Source organism: Ranitomeya variabilis, chromosome 2 (assembly GCF_051348905.1).
Source record: "Ranitomeya variabilis isolate aRanVar5 chromosome 2, aRanVar5.hap1, whole genome shotgun sequence".
NCBI lineage: Eukaryota > Metazoa > Chordata > Amphibia > Anura > Dendrobatidae > Ranitomeya > Ranitomeya variabilis.
The window spans coordinates 262280244-262292138 of record NC_135233.1 but is presented as its reverse complement, the minus strand read 5'-3'; the positions used below and the strand labels follow the sequence as shown (position 1 = coordinate 262292138).

At 47.9% G+C, this 11895-nt stretch overlaps 1 long non-coding RNA gene across 1 annotated transcript in view; it reads left to right on the top strand.

Annotated features, from left to right (window-relative positions):
- Positions 1–5788: 5788 nt before the first annotated feature.
- The window catches only part of LOC143809326 (uncharacterized), a 53293-nt gene continuing 47186 nt past the window's right edge, over positions 5789–11895 (top strand). The window contains exon 1 of the long non-coding RNA XR_013222218.1: positions 5789–6627. This is a non-coding gene — a long non-coding RNA (uncharacterized LOC143809326). The remainder of the gene's footprint in view (positions 6628–11895) is intronic.

The window sequence follows — 11895 nt, the reverse complement described above, 5'->3', positions numbered from 1 at the left end:
TGATTATCGCCTCTTGAATAAGATCACGGTCAAATTCCAATACCCTTTGCCTTTGCTTTCTGATCTGTTTGCTAGGATTAAGGGGGCTAGTTGGTTTACTAAGATTGACCTTCGAGGGGCATATAATCTTGTTCGTATTAAGCAGGGGGACGAATGGAAAACTGCGTTTAATACGCCCGAAGGCCATTTTGAATACCTTGTGATGCCATTCGGACTCTCTAATGCTCCATCTGTGTTTCAGTCCTTCATGCATGATATATTTCGGAATTATCTTGATAAATTCATGATTGTATATTTGGATGATATTTTGATTTTTTCAGATGATTGGGAGTCTCATGTGAAACAAGTCAGGATGGTATTTCAGATCCTTCGTGATAATGCCTTGTTTGTGAAGGGGTTTAAGTGCCTCTTTGGAGTACAGAAGATTTCTTTTTTGGGCTTCATTTTTTCTCCCTCATCTATAGAAATGGATCCGGTTAAGGTTCAGGCGATTCATGATTGGATCCAGCCCACATCCGTGAAGAGCCTTCAGAAATTTTTGGGCTTTGCTAATTTTTATCGCCGTTTCATTGCCAACTTCTCCAGTGTGGTTAAACCCCTGACCGATTTGACGAAGAAAGGCGCTGATGTTATGAATTGGTCCTCTGCGGCTGTTTCTGCCTTTCAGGAGCCTAAACGCCGATTTACTTCTGCCCCTGTGTTGCATCAGCCGGATGTTTCTCTTCCTTTTCAGGTTGAGGTTGACGCTTCTGAGATTGGGGCAGGGGCCGTTTTGTCTCAGAGGAATTCTGATGGTTCCTTGATGAAACCGTGTGCCTTCTTTTCTCGAAAGTTTTCGCCTGCGGAACGCAATTATGATGTCGGCAATCGTGAGTTGTTGGCTATGAAGTGGGCATTTGAGGAGTGGCGACATTGGCTTGAGGGGGCCAAGCACCGTATTGTGGTCTTGACCGATCATAAGAATCTGATTTATCTTGAGTCTGCCAAACGGCTGAATTCTAGACAGGCCCGATGGTCCCTGTTTTTCTCCCGTTTTGATTTTGTGGTCTCGTATCTTCCGGGTTCTAAGAATGTTAAGGCTGCTGCCCTCTCTAGGAGCTTTTTGCCTGATTCTCCTGGGGTCCTTGAGCCAGTCGGTATTCTGAAGGAAGGGGTGATTCTTTCTGCCATCTCCCCTGATTTACGACGGGTTCTTCAGAAATTTCAGGCTGATAAACCTGACAGCTGTCCAGTGGGGAAATTGTTTGTTCCTGACAGATGGACTAGTAAAGTGATTTCGGAGGTTCATTGTTCTGTGTTAGCTGGTCATCCGGGGATTTTTGGTACCAGAGATTTGGTTGGTAGGTCCTTTTGATGGCCTTCTTTGTCACGGGATGTGCGTTCTTTTGTGCAGTCCTGTGGGACTTGTGCGCGGGCCAAGCCTTGCTGTTCCCGCGCTAGTGGGTTGCTTTTGCCTTTGCCGGTCCCTGAGAGGCCTTGGACGCATATTTCTATGGATTTTATTTCTGATCTTCCGGTTTCCCAGAGGATGTCAGTTATCTGGGTGGTTTGTGACCGGTTTTCTAAGATGGTTCATTTGGTATCTTTGCCTAAGTTGCCTTCCTCTTCTGATTTGGTTCCGTTGTTTTTTCAGCATGTGGTTCGTTTGCATGGCATTCTGGAGAACATTGTGTCCGATAGAGGTTCCCAGTTTGTTTCTAGGTTTTGGCGGGCCTTTTGTGCTAGGCTGGGCATTGATTTGTCTTTTTCTTCCGCATTTCATCCTCAGACAAATGGCCAAACCGAGCGAACTAATCAGACTTTGGAAACTTATTTGAGATGCTTTGTGTCTGCTGATCAGGATGATTGGGTGGCTTTCTTGCCATTGGCCGAGTTTGCCCTTAATAATCGGGCTAGTTCTGCTACCTTGGTTTCACCCTTCTTTTGTAACTCTGGTTTTCATCCTCGTTTTTCTTCAGGGCAGGTTGAGCCTTCTGATTGTCCTGGGGTGGACTCTGTGGTTGACAGGTTGCAGCAAATTTGGGCTCATGTTGTTGACAATTTGGTGTTGTCTCAGGAAGGGGCTCAGCGTTTTGCTAACCGTCGTCGCTGTGTTGGTTCCCGGCTTCGGGTTGGGGATTTGGTCTGGTTGTCTTCCCGTCATGTCCCTATGAAGGTTTCTTCCCCTAAGTTTAAGCCTCGGTTTATTGGCCCTTATAGGATTTCTGAGATTATCAATCCAGTGTCTTTTCGTTTGGCTCTTTCAGCCTCTTTTTCCATCCATAATGTTTTTCATAGATCTTTGTTGCGGAAATATGTGGTGCCCGTTGTTCCCTCTGTTGATCCTCCTGCCCCAGTGTTGATTGATGGGGAGTCGGAGTATGTGGTTGAGAAGATTTTGGATTCTCGTTTTTCGAGGCGGAGGCTTCAGTATCTTGTCAAATGGAAGGGTTATGGCCAGGAGGATAATTCTTGGGTTGTTGCCTCCGATGTTCATGCTGATGATTTGGTTCGTGCCTTTCATTTGGCTCGTCCGGATCGGCATGGGGGCTCTGGTGAGGGTTCGGTGACCCCTCCTCTAGGGGGGGTACTGTTGTGAATTCTGCTCTTGGGCTTCCTCCGGTGGTTGTAAGTGGTAGCGCTGCTGTCTCTGAATCACAGCATTTATCAGGTGTTTTCACTTTTTGCAATTTGGACAGGGCTATTTAGTCTTGCTTCACCCTTTAGTCAGTGCCAGTTGTCCATTGTTCCTGGAGGATTCACATCCCTGCCTGGCCTCTTCTGCTTTGCAGTTCTTTTCAACTAAGATAAGTTCTGGCCTTGATTTTGCTGTCCACATGCTGTGGTCTTATTGTTCAGTTATTTTCCATGTTTTGTCTTGTCCAGCTTGGTCTGTATAAGGATTTGTTTAGCCAAGCTGGTATCTCTGGAGATGCAGATATACCCTCCATGTCTTTAGTTAGCTGTGGAGTTTTTGTATTTTCTGTGGTGGATATTTCCTAGTGTTTTAGTACTGACCGCATAGTACTCTGTCCTGTCCTTTCTATTTAGCTAGAAGTGGCCTCCTTTGCTAAATTCTCATTTCAGTCTGTGTATGTTTTTTCCCTCTCCTCTCACAGTCAATATTTGTGGGGGGCTGCCTGTTCTTTGGGGATTTTCTCTGAGGCAAGATAGTTTTCCCTTTTCTATCTCTAGGGGTAATTAGTCCTCCGGCTGTGTCGAGATGTCTAGGGAGCGCTAGGTACATTCCACGGCTACTTCTAGTTGCGGTGTTAGGTTCAGGGTCTGCGGTCAGTACAGGTACCACCTTCTCCAGAGTACGTCCCATGCTGCTCTTAGGCCACCAGATCATAACATTCAGACACCATTATTCCTGATCTGTACCCCTCTGTTCCTTCCAGACATTTCTGTCTTTCTCCTTCTGGACCCTTTTATTTCTCCTCCAGACCCGCTGTTCCTTTCACACATGTTGTTCCTACTCCAGAAGCCTTGGTCCTTCCAGAGGTGTCTGTCCTTCCCCAAAACACTTGGTTCTCCTCCAGAACCCCTGTTCCTCCTTCTCCACACCCTGCTGTTCCTGCCAGACATGTCAGTCCCTTCTGCAGACTCAGTGTTCCTTCTACACCTCTTTGTTAATTCTCCAGAGGTCCTCCTTCAGACCCCTCCAAACTCTTGATAGCGGCTAATATTCTTGGGGAACAAAAAGATTTGTCATTGAAATTTCACATATCTGATCCTATACTAGCTGACCCTGAAAACCTTGGCAATTCTGGAACGCAGAAACATATCATCTTTATATTTCTGTTTTCTTCTATTATTCTGTTATTTCTTCATTTAATTTTTTGTTTAATGATTTTTGGTGATGGTTGGGAACATATGAGCTCCCAAAGCAACCTACTGCCCTCTTCAGATTAATCTTCAGCGTCCTTCTGGCACGGGTCAGAAGATGATACTTTCCTGAGTCCTGCAGGTCAGCCGGTCACCATCAGCCTCAAGCCTTGCAGGATGAGAATTTTAGCTTTTCCTCTTGAGCCTTGAAGTATTTTTGCAGCTTTCCAGTGACATCTTAGCAGGGAGCCTCCTGTCTCTGCTCACCTTACCAGTTACCATATGGTCACAGAGCATTAACCCTGCCTGAAGGATATCATTATTGATCTGTGTGAAATCATCATTATCTATTATTTGCACTTTGTCTTATGGAACAAAAAAAATGTTCGCCAAAATAAAAAGAAGAAGAAAACTGAACATTTTGCTAATTTTTCCCTTCAGGCTACAGTCAGATGGCCATAGATAATTCTCATCTGAGAAAATCAGGTTGATTATGCAAATGACACTGATTAAACTCTGATCAGTTTGATCTGAGTGTCCGCATAGCGTAATCCAATTTTCTCAGATGAGAACATACTATGAGAAGATGGAGAAATGTTGTTCTCTATCTTCTCCATTCTGTGAGTCCAGCATAAATTGGAAGCGAGTGCAGTCCGATGATTTCCACACACCCATAGACTTGAATGGATGAGTGGCATCCGATTTCAAAGTGAACTCTCAGCATGCTGTTATTTTTTTCACTGACAGATTCTGTCAGTGAAAAAAAATCATGTATCTGCACTGCCCCATTGAATAACATTGGTCTGAGTGCTATCCGATAAAAAAAATAATTGGATAGCACTTGTCCGATGAATACGCTGGCGTGAGCTAGCCCTGAGGCAAAAATACGGACTGTGAACCACGGCCTGACTCTTGCTGTGTTTTTAGCTCCCAACCAGGATTCCTCTTGGACAGTAGTAACTTATACAGCTAAAGTTGTTGAAGCCATAATGCTCCTTTACAATATTTTTTTTAGCGTTTTTAAATGCCTGTAAAAAATGCCATGGACTTTAAGTGTTTTTCATTGCATTTTTTCTAGCTTTTTTGATGGTTTATGATAACCATATCCACACTCATAGTATGCTGCATCACAAAAAATGCCAGTGACCACTCAGAATGCTACAAAAAAACCACAAAATTTAAAAAAATCAAAGTGCCATACATTTAGACTTGGAGACTGTACAATATTTTGCACGACTTTACAGAAACATCTGTGTGCAGTGTTTTGACCTAAAAAAGGCCAACTTAAAAGAAAAACAACACAGAAAAATCCAGTGTGAAAATCCAGCCTTAGCGTGAGAATAACGGAGCTGATTTCTGTCGCTCATAACTGACTATTTTTAGTACCAGATGCAAAATGGTATATGACCAATATCAGACCAGGTGGGGGTCTGACACTTGGCTCTCCCACCAATCAGCTCTTCCAGTGACTGGATGAATACAAGTATACAAGGTCGGATCAGCACAGCTCTATACAACGTACCGTGGCCGTACTCCGGTTCTGCAGCTCAGCTCCTTATGAAGTGAATGTGATCCAATGTGCAATACCGAATAGAGTCACTAACATTGTATGGATCTATGCTGTTGTGTTAAATTGAAGCTACTACGGGATCTGGCAACAGCTGATCACTGGGAGTGTTGGGTGCAGACCACCACAGCTCTGATACTGATGACAGGTCCAGGAAAGGCCATACTGGGCCCCTGGCCCTCAAGGGAGGCCAGCATGACGGGGTCACGGGGAATGGCAGAGCCTCAGCGTAGGCAAGGGCAAGTCGGGGTTAAATAGTTTCCTTGGACTGTGTATTTTTGAATTGGACACAGGGGGGCGGGGTATGGATGAGGCAGGGAGGAGCAAGCAGGGAGAGCTTTCTGAGGGGGTGATCTGGAGAAAAAACTGCCAATTTCACCTCAGCAACTGCCACGCTCACCTACTGGCCCGGCGGTTGCTGAAATCCCCAGTGATGGACGTGAGGCCTTACTGCAGAGGCTGCGCGAACAGGCCAGGACACAGGGCACCGAATGGCTGCAGCAGTCCGTCAGCAGCCTTCTGGATGGAGCGGTGACGGGACCGGCCCAGGTACCAGCAGAGGGACGCCGGCCGCGGAGGTCCAGGCCTCCTGCCCGCTTGAGCCCTGACGTCACCCCTCGGGCCCGGCGCCATATCAGGAGCCCCTCTCGGGACCCTCCGGTGGGAGACGTGAGCAGCAGTGCAGCAGTGGCCCACGGCAGAGCCGGGAGGAATCCGGCGGCATGGCGGGGCCTGCAGCAGGGGAAGGTGTCGGCCTCCTCCTCGGCGTGTCTGTCTCACCAGGTGTCGGGACCAGGAGTGGCGGGCTGCACCAGGTCAGGTGAGCCTGCTCGGCGCGGAGGAGCGGGCGCTTCCAGGTGGCGGGGGCCTTATTCCCAGGCCTCTCGGCGTGGGGCATCTAGCGGGCGGCGTTCTGCCGGCCCTGTCAGCAGCACTCTGCCTGGGACGGGACACGGAGCTGGAGGGCTGACTTCTTCTAGCCAGCGCAGGCCGGGGCTGAGACCAACCAGGGGGTCAGGTCATGTCACAGCTGCGGACAGGAACACTTCCCAGCACGGGCAGCGCTACGCTGGCTCAGGCATCTTCACAGCGGCGGCAGCAAGGGACCCTGCACCTTCGGATGGGGTATCACAGGACGGCAGTCGGCCGTCTGACTTACCCGGGGATCAACGGATGGAGAGCCCAGGAGAGGAGCACGTTCGTCTGGCTTCAGGATCTTCGGCAGCCCGGGTCCACAGCGTTCGGGCAGCTAGGTGAGGACAATCCTTTTCTTTCATGTACCCCTGTGTTAGCTCCCTCTGTCGGTGTTAGTCGGTATGTATTTATGGGGGGAGTCGGGGGGGTTAGGTCTTATCATGCATATTAGTTCTTGTAGTATGTCGTCAGATAACGTGGGGAATGATGCTGCGGCGCCGAGTGCTGCCGTATCATTGGTTAGCGTGTCTGTTGCTAGTCAGGCAGGGGAAGCGGAAAAAGATACCGTTTGGATGACGCGGCCCATGGGGAGGTATATGTTTGTTTCGAGGGACCGTTGGGTGCACACTTAAAAAGTGAAACTAGGGAGAAAATTTGGAAAGGGGATTACGTGGAAATATTCTCCTTATTACCACTAGAGCGTTTTCAATTGGACAGGCTGCGCAAAGATGATTTAAAAAAAGAGGAGGAAGAGAAAAGGCGTTTTAGGCTGATTCCTAGGACGTTTTCTAACTGGTTGCAGGCATTCGCCATTTTGGCGAGTGTGATTGAGGAGAGGTCCCCCGAGAACTGCTCGGGGCTCTTTTGTTACATGGTTGTGATTGGGGAAGCTTATCGAACTTACGGGGGCCAAGGTTGGCTCAGATATGATGAGCAATTCCGGCAGCGGAAGGCCATTAGGCCCAGTATTCGGTGGGATCACAAAGATATAGCTTTGTGGATGAAGGTTATGGTTCTGTCACACTTCGGGTCAGGCAGCCAGTTTTTCCTGGAAGCGCTGGGGGTTCAGGGCAGTCGGGACACTCAGCGGCAATGCAGAGAGGACTGTGCTTTGCATTCAATGAGGGATCATGTAAATTTGGGGGAAAATGCAAATTCAAGCATGAATGTGCAACTTGCGGGGGACCACACGGGTCATCCAAATGTTTTAGGCCATGTGCACACGTTAAGTATTTTTCGCGTTTTTTTCGCGTTTTTTCGCTATAAAAACGTGATAAAAACGCGAAAAAAAACGCGAAAAAAAGTGTATTCTGCATTTTTTGTGCAAATGTAGCCTTTTTTTCCGCGAAAAAATCGCATCGCGGAAAAAAAAGCAACATGTTCATTAAAATGCGGAATTGCAGGGGATTCCGCACACCTAGGGGTCCATTGATCTGCTTACTTCCCGCACGGGGCTGTGCCCACGATGCGGGAAGTAAGCAGATTATGTGCGGTTGGTACCCAGGGTGGAGGAGAGGAGACTCTCCTCCACGGACTGGGCACCATATAAGTGGTCAAAAAATAAGAATTAAAATAAAAAATAGTCCTATACTCACCCTCGATGTCTTCCCGCCTCCACTGCATGCTGTCGCTTCGGTTCCTGTAGCTGATGTGCGGTGAAGGACCCTGCCGATGACGTCACTGTCCTGTGATTGGTCGTGAGCGGTCATGTGACCGCTCACGTGACCGTGACGTCACGGAAGGTCCTGTGCGCACAGACCAGCTATAGGAAGAGGAACGGACGCCCCTGAGGAGATGTCTGGGTGAGTATAAGCATTTTTTTATTTTTTTTATTATTTTTAAACATTCTATCTTTTACTATAGATGCTGCATAAGCTGCATCTATAGTAAAAAGTTGGTCACACTTGTCAAACGCTATGTTTGACAAGTGTGACCAACCTGTCAGTCAGTTTTCCAAGCGATGCTACAGATCGCTTGGAAAACTTTAGCATTCTGCAAGCTAATTACGCTTGCAGAATGCTAAAAAACCGCGAAAAAAACGGAAAAAAAAACGCAAAAAAAAATGCGGATTTCTTGCAGAAAATTTCCGGTTTTCTTCAGGAAATTTCTGCAAGAAATCCGCAACGTGTGCACATACCCTTAAGGGTGGCAGACAGAGAAGCGGAGACGGTTCTGAAAAAAGGAATGACGCCAATTCGTCTGGACGTGATGGTGCCATTTCTAAATAGGTACCCTGATACACCAGCTGCAGCTTTGTTAGAAAGAGGTTTTCGGGATGGTTTCCGTATTCCATTCGTGGATGCGGCACATAATTTTTCCACAAAAAATTTGAAATCGGCTCTGCAATTTCCTGACGTGGTTGCTAATAAGCTGGAAAGCGAAGTTAAATTGGGCAGGATGGCCAGCCCTTTTCCAGTTGCGCCTATACGCAATTTGAGGGTTTCCCCGTTGGGCGTGGTACCAAAAAAGGAACCCAATAAATTCAGATTGATTCATCATCTGTCCTTTCCGAAAGGGTCCTCAGAAAATGATGGAATTGACCCTCAGTTATGCTCGGTGATTTACACTTCATTTGATGCGGCTATAGATTGGGTGCGGGTATGTGGGGGTGGCGCACTGTTGGCGAAAACGGATATCGAAGCCGCGTTCAGGCTACTACCGGTTCACCCGGAGAGTATGCATCTTCTGGGTTGCTTTTGGGATGGAGGTTTTTTCGTCGATCGATGTCTCCCCATGGGTTGTTCCCTTTCCTGCGCGTACTTCGAAACTTTTAGCACCTTTTTGGAGTGGGTGGTGAAAGACGTGTCGGGCTTGAAATCTTGCATTCACTATCTGGATGATTTCCTGTTTATAGGCCCGGCTCAAAGTACCGATTGCTCGGTGCTATTGCACACTATGGAGAGAGTGTGCAAGATTTTCGGGGTTCCTTTAGCTGCGGACAAAACTGTGGGTCCAGTCACTGTTCTGAGTTTTCTGGGTATAGAAATCGATACCTTAGAAATGGTGTGCAGGTTGCCTGGAGAGAAGGTTAGCGCTCTGAGCGAAGAGGTGTCTAGGGCATGTAGTGCTAAAAAATTGAAGCTAAGGGAGGTACAATCTTTGCTTGGCAAATTGAACTTCGCTTGCCTTATCATGCCGATGGGAAGGGCATTCTGCCGCAGGTTGTCTTTGGCGACCAAGGGCGTTCGATCTCCGGTTCATTTTATCAGACTAAAGAAGGAATTGCGTGAAGATTTGGCAGTATGGGCGAATTTTTGGGAGAATTACAACGGAAAGTCTATCTGGATAAAACCGGTCGTGAATTCAGATGATTTGGGTTTCATCATTGCCGTGGTGGACGATCGTGGTTTTGGTTTGTTTTTTTCAAGGCAGTTGGTTGTTGGCTGAATGGCCTGGTTTCTGGCGGGACCAACGTTGGCTACAAAATCGGGTTCTTCCTCATTTGTTTCCTATCGTTGTTGCGTTGTCGTTATGGGGTAACAGTGTGCAAGACAGGAAGATTCGTTTTCCATGTGGGTCCGATGCGGTTGCCGTGGCGATAAATTCACTGTCGGCTGATTCACCAGCGGTAGTTAAAATTTTGCAGCATTTGGTGTTTTTGGGCTTATCTTTGAATTTGTGGATTGTGCCGGAGGTCAGGACGATGGCTTCTAACCCTGGCTTTGTTGCTCTTTCTCACTTGCAGGGAGATCGTTTTCGAGAATTGGTACCTCAGGCGCAGTCAACAGGCCGGGAGTGCCCAGCGGAGTTATGGAAGCTTCCTGGCGGGCAGTAGATTATCTGTTTCAGAATTCTTTATCGGCTAGGTCTTGGAGGCAGTATCAGCAGGCATGGGGTACTTGGAAGAGTGGGGTGCTTCTTTAGGGGCGGGGCTACAGGATGAGAGCAGATTATTGTTGTTGATCGGGCATGTTAAAGAGTCGGGTTGGTCCGTGTCGAGACTGAACAAGTTGTTGGCGGGCATTGCATTTGGTTTCAAGGCTCGGGGCCTTAAGGACGTCACAAAGTCTTTTTTGGTAGTTCAGACGTTAAAGGGATGGAGAAAAGGTTAGGCAGTGAGCGATAAAAGACGCCCGGTATCATACGAGGTATTGCTAATTTTGGGCAATCAGTTAGCTTCTGTCTGTTCATCGCAATGGGAAATAATTCTTTTTAAGGCGGCCTTTGCATTAGCGTTCTTTGGAGCCTTTCGGTTAGGGGAGTTGGTCAGCCCCTCTAAAAGAACCAAAAGGGGTTTGTTGAGGGAAGACGTGAACGTGTATAATGATAGGGTAGTTATTCGGCTTCGATTTTCCAAGACAGACAGTCAAGGTAAAGGCTGTAAAGTGGTGTTATTAGGTGGCCGGTTCCCCGTTATGCCCTGTCCTGTGTGTCAATGCTTTCATGGGGATGGGCGGAGGGTTGTCCAACCCCCTTTTGGTCCATGAGGACGGTTCCTTTTTATCTCGACTTCAGTTCATAGCGGTTTTTAAGAAATGTTTGATCGCAGGGGGAATTTCACCGGGGGATTACAGTGGGCACTCATTTAGGATCGGCGCAGCGACGGAAGCTGCCAGGTGGGGCCTGGGCGAGGAGGTGGTTAAAAAGATCGGTCTGTGGGAGTCGAGGAGATTCATTTCCTATATCCGCCCGGACTTGGTCTAATGGTTTAATAGTTGAGTGTTTTTTTTCTTATTGTTGTGTTATCTATTTCGGCTGCGAGCACCGGCTGGTGTGGATCATGGGCCACTCTTTCGTTTTTTGGGCGGCTTTGCGGGCCGCAATTCGGCCAGACGGCAACTGGGGTTCTCAAGAGAGTCAGCGATTCTGCGGTGGATCGGGAAATGCGGAATGATATGGAGCCAGTTTTTGCCGGAGTTCCACCAGTTTGTTCGTTTGGATCGAGCTCCGGATGTGGTAGTAATCCATTTGGGCGGCAATGACTTGGCCAAGAGGCCCTGTAGGGAATTGATAAAGGACATAAAGTTCGACATTTTAAGACTTTGGGCGGCGTTTCCGAAGTTGTTATTGGTCGGATATTATCCCTAGGAAGGTGTGGCGTGGTGCTCGCTCAATTGAGGGGATAAATAAGGCCAGAATAAAAGTAAATAGAGCGGTATCTCGGTTCATGGCGCGGAATGGGGCGTTGGTAGTACGTCACGTAAATTTGGAATCCGGAAAGGGCGAATATTGGAGGGCAGATGGCGTGCATTTAAATGCAATCGGGGTCGACATGTGGTGTCTCGTTCAGGAAGGAATTGAGACGGGTTTGAAGGTGTGGAGGGACACAAATGTTTGAGGTGTCAAAACATTTATGTTGGTGGCGGGGGAGGGAGGTCCTCAAAGTTGGTGGAAAGAGGGGAATGGCGGATTGTAGGGGGGGACCTCTAGTGGTCCTGTACTCCCCCGGAGTGGATTGCGAGTGGTTGTGGTAGATCAGCCCGTGGAGGGGCTGATTAAAGGATTTGGTAATCGGTTGGTTTGGCCGGGTTGGTCATTACCTGCATCCGAGCTGGTGCTTAGCGGCTGGAGGCAAGACTAAGCCTGGAGGCCAAGGTACACAATTTGAATTTATGCAAGGTTATTTTTTAGGCTTCGAGGACCACCACTCCCTGGGGGGGATATTG